Below are 11229 nucleotides of genomic sequence, written 5' to 3' on the forward strand. Positions count from 1 at the left end.
GGTCATCTGTCTATCAAGCAATTGAATGACAGACTAGAAAAGATTGAGGTTAAAATAGAGGCTAAAAGGAAAAACAATAGAAATGGTAAAGTAGGGATTAACAAGCATAACAACTACACACTTGATAAGTATGCTCCAAGAAAAATCTGTGTTAAGTGTGGTAGTGTAAATCATTTGTCTGTTAATTGCAAAACTGCCATGCCTACTTCCATATATGTGCCACCTCCTTTTCCCAACATGAATGCCATGCCTTCTATGCCTATGAATGTTATGTCTATACAGAATATGAACGCACAATTTGCTAATATGCCATTTGCACCTAATCCCAATTATGCTACATTTAGTATGCCTCAAATGTCATTTAGCATGCCCTACTGGAATAACATGTTCACTAATAGCATGCCATTTCCTGTTAATCAAAATGTGCATGATAATTCTGTTGTAATGAATGGTTTCAAAGGTCTAACTCAAATGACTAAGGATGAATATAATATCCTCAAGTCAAATGAGATCAAACCTAAGAAACAGAAAAAGAAAGCTAACAAGGCAGGACCTAAGGAAACTTGGGTACCAAAATCAACTTGATTTGGTTTCTAATGTGTGCAGGGAAACAAAAAGAATCTATAGTACTTGGATAGTGGTTGTCCAAGACACATGACTGGTGATTCTACCCTGCTCACAGAGTTCAAAGAGAGAGCTGGCCCAAGTATTACTTTTGGAGATGATAGCAAGGGTTATACTGTGGGATATGGCTTGATTTCAAAAGATAATGTCATCATTGAGGAGGTTGCCTCAGTGGATGGTCTCAAGCATAATTTGTTAAATATCAGCCAGCTGTGTGATAAAGGCAATTCAGTAACCTTCACCTCAGAAGCCTGTGTTGTGATAAACAAGAGAAGCAACAAAGTGGTTCTCACTAGTGTGAGAAAAGGAAATGTGTACTTAGCTGACTTCAACTCATCAAATGCAGAATCTGTTACTTGTCTTCTCAGTAAAGCAAGTCAAGATGAAAGTTGGCTATGGCACAAGAAGTTATCCCATCTAAACTTCAAGACCATGAATGAACTTGTAATGAAAGATCCGGTTAGAGGCATTCTTCAAGTGGAGTTTTCTAAGGATGGACTGTGTGATGCTTTCCAAAAGGGAAAGCAAATTAAAGCATCATTCAGAAAGAAGCTTGACTCAACAATTGAAGAACCTTTACAACTGCTACACATGGATTTGTTTGGACCAGTCAACGTGTTGTCAATCTTAAGGAAAAGATTTTCCCTAGTAATTGTAGATGATTTCTCAAAGTTCTCTTGGACATATTTCCTTAAGTCCAAAGATGAGGCTAGTGAAATCATCATTAATCACATAAGGCAAGTCAACAATCATCCTGATTTCAAAGTTAGAAGAATCAGGAGTGACCATAGAACTGAGTTCAAGAATTCTGTCATGAGAGTATTTTGTGAAGAAAATGGGATTTTACATGAGTTTTCAGCAGCAAAAACTCCATAACAAAATGGAGTAGTAAAAAGAAAGAATAGATCACTCATTGAAGCTGTAAGGACAATTCTTGAAGAATCAAAGTTACCAACATATTTCTGGGCTGAAGCTGTAAATACTGTATGCTACACTCAGGATATTTCTCTAGTTAATCAAGCAAAATGCATGACTCCCTACCAATTGTTCAAGAACAAGAAGCCAAATCTAAATTTTCTTCATGTATTTGGCTGCAAATGTTATATCTTGAGAAATCAAACTGATTAGAATGGGAAGTTTGATGCTAAAGCAGATGAAGGAATTTTTGTTGGATATGCTGTTGGTAAATAATACAGAGTCTACAATCTGAGAACCAACATTGTTGTGGAATCAATACATGTTGTGCTTGATGATAAAAAGATTGAAGGACTACAAGATGGAGATTACCATGAGAGCCTCAAATTTGACAATATGGAGATGGTTAGTGATGACAGTGATGATGAAAGTGATCAAGAAATAGTATCAAAGGATAATACAGAAAAATCCACTACCAATGAAGCACAAAATTCAACATTTGTCGAGTTGCAAAATTCTTCATCCGTCGGGAGACAATCTGCTTTATCCGTCGGGAGACAACCAGCTTCATCCGTCGGTACTCAAAATTCACCATCCGTCGGGTCATCAAAAGAATCTGAAAGTCAGAATAGATCACTTACAGAAAGTTCCCCTTTCTCAAATCAAAGATCCATAAACTCGTGGGGGTTTCTAATAATCAAAACTCAATCACACATCAAGACAACAATGAGGCCTCTTCATCTAGAGCTAATCTACCTCAACAAAGGAAATGGACAAAGGATCACCCCTTTGAGCTCATCATTGGTGATGTATCTTCTAGAGTTCAAACAAGGAGAACAACTCAGGAAGAATGTCTATATAGTAGCTTTCTCTGTAAGGAATAACCAAAGAAGGTAGAAGAAGCTTTGTTGGATCCTGATTGGATTTTAGCTATGCAGGAGGAGCTAAACCAATTTGAAAGGAATCAGGTATGGAAGCTGGTACCCAAGCCTAAAGGAAAGAATCCAATAGACACCAAATAGGTATTCAAAAACAAGATGGATGAAAATGGCATAGTAGTCAGGAACAAAGCTAGACTGGTTGCTAAGGGCTACTGTCAACAAGAAGGAATAGATTTTGATGAAAATTTTGCTCCTGTTACAAGACTTGAAGCCATCAGAATCTTCTTAGCCTATGCAGCCCATGCCAATTTCAAGGTCTATCAAATGGATGTCAAAAGTGCCTTTCTGAATGGAGATTTGGAGGAGGAAGTCTATGTCAGTCAGCCTCCTGGTTTTGAAAACCCAAATTTTCCATAATATGTTTACTATATGTTAAAGCACTTTATGGACTGAAGCAAGCACCTAGAGCCTGGTATGACACTTTGGCAAAGTTTCTTTTAGAGAATGACTTCACTAGAGGTACTGTAGACAAAACTTTATTCTTTAGAAATGTTAATTGCTCTAGTATACTTGTTCAAATCTATGTAGATGACATTATTTTTGGCTCTACAGATGAAAAAGTTTGCAAAAAGTTTGCCAAATTGATGCAAAGTAAGTATGAAATGAGCATGATGGGAGAACTAACTTACTTTCTTTGTTTGCAAGTTAAGCAAGTTAGTGATGGAATATTCATTAGTCAAACTAAATACATTTATGATCTTGTAAAGAAGTTTGATCTAATGGATTGCACATCTATAAAAACTCCTATGGACACTACAACTAAGCTTGAATTAAACACTACTGAAAAGTCTGTGGATATTTCAAGTTATAGGGGCATGGTTGGTTCACTTCTATACTTAACAGCTAGTAGGCCAGATATAATGTTTGCTACATGTCTTTGTGCTAGATTTTAGGCTGATCCTAGAGAATCTCACTTAGTAGCTATTAAGAGAATTTTCAGATATCTCAAGGGAACACCAAAACTTGGCGTTTGGTACCCTAGAGATTCTGGTTTTGATCTAACTGGTTATTAAGATGCAGATTATGCAGGTTGTAGAATTGATAGAAAAAGTACAATAGGAACCTGTCAATTTCTAGGAAACAAGCTTGTGTCCTGGTTCAGTAAAAGCAAAATTCAATTTCTACTTCCACAGCTGAAACTGAGTATATTGCTGCTGGCAGTTGTTGTGCACAGATTTTGTGGATGAGAAACCAATTGCTAGACTATGGTCTACAGGTGGAAAGAATTCCTATTTTCTGTGATAACACAAGTGCAATTTCCATAACTGAAAATCCAGTACAGCATTCAAGAACGAAGCACATAGATATCAAGTACCACTTCATAAGGGAACATGTAATGAATTGTACAGTGGAACTACATTTTGTTCCAAGTGAAAAGCAGCTTGAAGATATATTTACCAAGCCACTAGATGAATCCACTTTTTCAAGGTTGATAAGTGAGTTAGGTATGCTAAATTATTCTTGATTCTTTATAGATAGTTTGCAAGTTGTAATGCAGCCAGAAATTTAATTGATTTTTCAGTCTTGGATGAAATTTTGGCTAAGTCAAAATTTACATCTCGACGGATGATCATTATCCATTGTGTTTGATCATGCGTCGGTATACATTTTGTTAATAAAATTAATTATTTTTCTGGAATATTTTATGTCTCGACGGGTAACTGATTTATCCTCATCCGTCGAATTGTCTTATTTTTAGCCGTTGATTCTCTGAACATTATCTATCGAGTATACTTACAGTTTGTATGCATAACACGACAGATAATTGATGGAATTTTTACAGTTTATTTTTAAACGGCTATTTTGGGCAATTCTTATTGGTCACTTTATTATTTTTGACAGTTATTTTTGAGATAGTATAAAAGCATAATTCATTTCCATTGCTTTTCTTTTATCATTCTCAAATCATCTGCTCTAACTTCTCTCTTTCTCAAAGCACTTACTCTCTCTGTAAGTTTTTACTCTCTAACAATGGCACCAGTCGTCAAGATAATGTCTCAAACTGGATTTATCTATGGGAAGAACAACTTCACTGCTCTTGTGAACAAGGGGATTCAACAGTCTGGAGACTACCACAAGATGATGGATTTTGTGAAGAACTGCAAACTTAACTATGCCATGCTGGAATCACCCACCATATACTGTGAAGTTGTTGAAGAGATATGGACGACTACAACATACAACTCAACTGATAAGACTATCACTTTCACTATTAAAGGTAAGGAATTCTGTGTTAATAGTGATATTGTTAAAGCATGTTTCCAAATTCCTGACAATACTGTAACTTCACCACACACAGACACTGACATTGTTAATATGCTTAACTCCTTGGGCTATGCACTTTCTACTTCTAAATTAAGTGAAATTAGGAGGTTGGGTCTTAGGAAGGAATGAAGTTATTTATGTGATGTCGTTACTAAGGTATTTTCTGGTAAAATCAGTAATTTTGATTCAGTTAATATCTCTATGCTTAACATGCTTTACATGCTTGTAACTGATAAATTTTTCAACTTTAGTGATCTTGTTATAATTGAGTTGGGGTTTAAGTTAGGGGAGCTAAATAAGAGGGGTAAAAATGTTTACTATGCTAGATTTTTAATGATGCTTGCTAACCACCTCTCTGAGAATATTGTGCTTGAGAACCCAACCAACAAACTAGATTGTTGGGTTCAAGAAAGAAGAATCATTGCAGATTTGAACAGGGCAAACCATCACAAAGAGATGCTACTCTTCTATTTTCCTGTTATGGAGGCACCTCAGGTAAGTGAGGTAAGTTCATCTGTCTCTACTCTTCCAGTCTCACACACTTCTTTGCATTCTAGTGTAGCTATGGAAACCGTGTCACTGACCCAACAGTTGCCTACCCAAGCTGTCAAACCCAAAATTTCAAAAACCAAGACAAAGAAAGCCCCCTCTGGTGTCTCCCAAAAGATGCCAGTTGTAAAATCCACCAAACCAAAAGAGGGGAGTGTGAAGGTGGGTAAGAAAGGTGAGGGATAGGGTGAACATCAAAGAAACCCTAAGAATAAGGTTGGAGAGGTGAGTGTTTCCCATCCTAGCCACACTGCAGTTTCCTAACAAACTGCAGTGCTTAATAAGGATATAAGCTCATTGCTAGTTGCATCCTCCCAAAAGGATATTGTTCATCTATCGAGTAGTGATTGTATCTCGATGGATAAGCATAACAGCAGTTATCCGTCGGATAGTCAAACTGCTAACCCGACGGATATCCCTTATCCATCGAGTGTCTCTGCATAGCTTCAAATTTCATCAATTATCACAAGTGCATAAGACTTAGTGGTAGTGCAATCACTCCTAGGATTGAGGGAAGGGAGCGAAATGAGTGAGAGTCTGGGTTGTTCCCAGGAAAAAGGAGAGGAAAAGAGTGAACAAATGCAATCCATTTCTTCAGGATTGGCAAAAGTGAGTGTGAAGAGTCCCACCTTAGATGGTGAAGGTGAGGGTGTGAGGGTGGGGAGCCAAGGTGAGACCTTAATGCAACAAAAGAGAGATCAAGAGAGAAATGCAGGTACAGGAGTGATAAGGGTAGAAACCATTGCAAGTGAGTCAATGAGTGTCAATGATGCAGAAAGGAAAAGGCTATTTCAGCAAGAATATCAAGTTGTTATAGATTCCATTCCCTGGATGCTGAGACATTTACTCACCCTGTGACAGCTTATCAAACTCTGGTTGTACAGGGCAATGAGGAGGCTGAAAGATTGCTAAACTTGGTGCATACAACACAATCTTCACAAAGAGCAAATGATGCAATCACTGTTATGCCTTCCAACATTGGCAGTGATTTGGAACTAGATGAGACTTCTTTTGGGAATGATAGTGGTGATGATGAGGAAGGTAGCATGGACATAGGGGAGATGCAGATACTCCTGCCTGGATGCTCACAAAAGAATGCTCCTACTCACATCTCCAATCAACACTTTTCAACCTGATTCATGACACTCAAGCAGCCATTCAGGCATCTTCCAATGCTAGCATAAAGCAACTATTCAAAGCACATCTTGAAGCACTCCAGCTGCATAAGATTCAAGCCCTCCAACACAGTCAGAGTGTGGATGCCATCAAGCAGGAAATTTCTGAAGTCAAGCAGGATGTTATAGAAAGGATGGATGCTAGACTCCCTGCAACTACCATGACTGAAATTGCTCACAAATTAAGGAAGGAGGCTGATCTAAACAGGAAAGTTGAGGCCATGGACTCAAGACTATCTGTTGTAGAGAAGTCAATGGCCAAGATACTAAACAATCAAGAAGCTCAAACTGCATTACTCCAACAACTAGTGGCAGCTCAACTTCCTCCCACACAACTTGATGATAACAAAAAGGGGGAGAAAGGATCAAGTGAGGGGGAGAAACAACTTAATATTCAAGTCAGTAAAGTAATTGTGCCTACAATTGTTTTCACCAAGCCACCAACAACAAACAGTATTGATCTCATAAATGAAGCAGCATCCACATTGAGAGCAGCTGAGAAGAAGCAGTTGAGTCCAATCAACTGGGAGAAAATTGATGAGGATATACAAAAGAAATTTGGGTTAGTAAAGAAGCCAGAGAAATCAGCCATTCATCACTCTCAAGTCAGGCAAATATCTGTGAATGAAATGAGCATGAAGAATCTGGAAAGAGGACAACCATCCTGCATTAAATCTCCAAAGGCTAAGATAATTTTGAAGCCAAGGGTGAACTATCCAAAATCTTCACTAAAGAACCCCTTGGACACAGTGTATGAGACACCAAAGCCTGATAAAAAGAAGCTGTTGGCCAGGTCCATAGCATTCTACAAGGATCCGGCTGATTCAGCATTGAAAAGAAGAATTGCTAAAGTTTTCAGGAATGGTAAAGAAATTTGTGTGGTGGCTGGACACCCTCAATTTGCTGAAGCAAAGAGAGAAGAAAAGGCAAGATTGAAGCAAGAAAAGAAGCAAGCTACTCTAGATGCTAAAAAGGTCAAACAAAAGAAGGAGCAAGCTGTTATCTTGGCCAAGCTACAAGCTGTGAAACCTACACAACAAGTTTCTGCACAACCATCTGAAACAGTTGAATCTCAAGATCAAGTAATACAAAATGAACCTCCACAGACAAAGAAGCCAAGGTACAAGCAAAGAATCAAGAGAAAATTGGACTTCAGTGATGAGGAGATGGAAGGGTACTTTCCCAAAGAGTCTACATTTGCAACAACTCAAACATCCATACCCTCTGTGGCACATGAAGAATTCAAGATAGATCCATCCAAGAATTTTCGTGGTGAACCTATCATTCCAAAGGATGAGCCAATAGACTGGGATAGTCTACCAATACTTAAACTCAATCTACCTCACTTCATGAAGCCAAAGAAGACAAAGACAAGAGCAGTCAAGAAAGTGAAGCCATCAACTCTCAGATCCAAGTCCCTAACCAAAGTTCAAACCAAAGTCAACAAGGGGGACATAATGTACATCTGTGACATCAAGGAATTCTCAGATTTGAACCTTTATCTAGATGAACTGGAAGAAGTTAGAGGGATTGATGCTTACATGAATCTGCCTGAAAGGTTAGTATTCAAGTACAAGGGAGGAAAAGAGATACAGTGGCCACTTCACAGGATCCTTCAAGAAAGCCAATATGTGCCGATAAAGGTTTATTCATCCTTCAAGAAGAACTTTGGATTCAATGTGACAGCTAGAGGACTTGTTCTAAAGAAGATTGAAGAACTGGGGAGTATTAGAGCCAAATATGCACTCCCAAAGACTCTAACTATTCTTTACACAGGGAGTAGAGTGCATCTAAGGCCCTACTGGCTGATGGAATTCATGAATGATAAAGGAGTTAGAAGATTCTTTAGATTAGAAGACCAATTGAGCATCTCTGGCAATGAGACTCTTTTGGAAATGCAAGAAATGTTAAATATCTCAGAATCTGATGAACTGGAATTCCACAGACAGCTCCAAAATCAGATAGAAGAAAACAACAGAAAGCTTGGAAAGAGATCCAGATCTTCAAGGAAATAGATTAATCTGCTCAGGCTAGATGAGCACCTTGAAAATGACTTTGAGCAAATCTTTGTACATTTTGTTAATTGCAGCACTTTACAGTTTTATCTACTTCCATTTAAATTTGTATTTTTAGGGTGTTTTGTTATCATCAAGTTTCTCTTAATTTATGGCTACAATTCTAGTAGACATAAATTGGGGGAGATTGTTGTGAATATGTTGTGGACTTGATGATTTCTTTAACAAAACACCTTAGTAGATTTAACTTAGTGAATAATGTAGCACTCGACGGATAAGGAATATAGTCCCGATGGATGATGATTTATTATCCATCGAGTGAGTAGCTTATGCAACAATAAGTCATGTAGCACATTTCTGAAAACACCTTTGTTTGGATTCTGTAGTAGCATATAAGTCATGTTGAATTTAATTAGATATGCAGAATAGGTTGATTAATTGTACATAGATGATGTCTTGTAATTCTGCATAAATGAAATGAAGTCAAGTGTCAAATAGCTACCCGATGGATGATCAACAATGCTACTCGACGGATGATCATCAAGGCAACCCGACGGATGATCATGAACCCGACGGATAATCAATTCAAACATTTGTTGACAGTGACAACACAGTCACATGCGTCGAGTATATGCAAAAGGAATGTGAAAGCCTATTCAACCGGGTTTTTGAGAACAAAGAAGCATTGCCATTTCCATGTTATTATGAAGATATTCAAAGATGCTGAAATAGAGTAATTAAGCAGCATAGTACTAGACTTGATAGGTTTTGTTTTATTATCTTGTCTTATTACTGTGTAATCTTGGTGATATATATAAACCAAGAGAAGCAATTAGAAAAAAAGAAGACTAAGCAAGTAAAATCTCATAGAAACATTTGTAAGCTGAATTCTTAGCATTTCTCTGTAGGTTTAGTTGTTCTTATTTTGTAAGCAGCTGTGAGCTATTCAAGCTTCACAGAGTTCTCTCGATACATATACATATATATATATATATGGTGGATACTTTCTAATCCACCAGAAAGTTTTAAAGATTTGTGTTTTTATTACTTTGTGTTTTGATTCATATTTAACTTGTTTTTCCGCACTTTGCAAATCAAAACACTGTCATATATATATATATATATATATATATATATATATATATATATATCTTAAGTTAGAACATTTTATATTTCTGAAAAAGGTTCAAGAATTCCATTCAACCCCCCTTCTGTAATTCTTGTTGCATTGTTAGGGACTAACAAAAGTTGGGCCAAACAAAAAGCCCAGTTAAGGTTAATTTTTAAATCTTGACCTAATTCGGTTAGGAGCCTAACCGAAACAATCCCTGGTCGAAAAACTCACGACCAAGAGATATTGGACCTTAATTCGGTCAAAAGTCAAGTCAAAGATTAAAATTCTGACCTAAATTCGGTCAAAATTCCTTATCGAAAAACACCCAGGTCGAAAAACCAACGACCAGAGCTTTTGGGACCTAAAATCGGTCAAGAATCAGGTCAAAAAAAGAAAAAAAAATCCTGACCAAATTCGGTCAGGATTTTGACCGAAAAATTTCCTAATCGAAAACGTCACGACCAGAGATAATAGACGCCTAATTCGGCCAAGATACGAGTCAAACCAAAAAATCCTGACCGAATTCGGTCAGGATTTGACCGAAAAACTCTGGCCGAAATGGCCACGACCAGGATATTGAGGACCTTAATTCGGTCCGAACGCAAGTCAAACTAAAAATCCTGACCGAATTCGGCCAGGATTCTGATCGAAATGCACCCTGACCGAAATGGCCACGACCAGAAGTAACTAGTCCATGGTCGAAAGGGATTCCTGGTTGAAATTTTTTTAAAAAAAAATGAAAAAAAAAGAAAAGGAAAGGAAAGGAAATTTTCTGGAAAAATGCAGAAAAATGAGAATTTCTGAAAACGTTTCCCGAAAATGCAGAAAAATCAGCTGATAAGTGGAATCCAAATAGGGATATAACTCCTTGGAGATTGACCTCCAAGAAACCCTATGGAAGAAGGAATCAATTTCCTGCATTATAGGAATCCAAAGTTCACTCTAAATCTGAGACGTGTCCACCAAGTCTCCTAACCATAATCCAATTCAAAGCATCCCATTTCTATATAAGGGATCTCACCATACAAATCAGAACTACGTTTTTTGACTTGATCATTGGCAAATAGCAAGGTACGTAGGCATCGTGTGAAAACAGACCGAGTCACGATTTACAAGAGCAGTCAAATCGAGTCTCGAAACTCATGAACCCTAACATTAAATTCACACTAATTTCTTACCCATAACAACCTGCTATTAATTTTTTTTATTAATTTACACTTAAAATTCTTTTTATTTAATTTTAGGTAATTTTAACTTATCAAAATTTGACCTATTTATAAATACGAACACGACCTGCAATCCCTAAAAATCCGAAATTATCAGTCCTAAGCCCTAACATGTCATAATAAAGAAAATGCTGAGACTTGCATAAGCTTTTAGACCGGATATAAGTAAAAGGGATTTTCTATGGTGTGCTCAAGGTCACACAATAGTCACTAACTCTCATACAAATGGGCTATTCTTATTGGTGGTTGAATAATAAATGTTAATGGCTCCCTAGCATTCACATCAATTCCACCAATAAAAAGAGCTCATTTTTCATTTTTATTAGAGTTAGTGACTAAACACATTAGAAAGACGGTAAGTAAAAAAGGAAATCTCATTGACACAGCATAATAAATTTTCTGTAT

Source organism: Apium graveolens, chromosome 4 (assembly GCF_009905375.1).
Source record: "Apium graveolens cultivar Ventura chromosome 4, ASM990537v1, whole genome shotgun sequence".
Lineage (NCBI taxonomy): Eukaryota > Viridiplantae > Streptophyta > Magnoliopsida > Apiales > Apiaceae > Apium > Apium graveolens.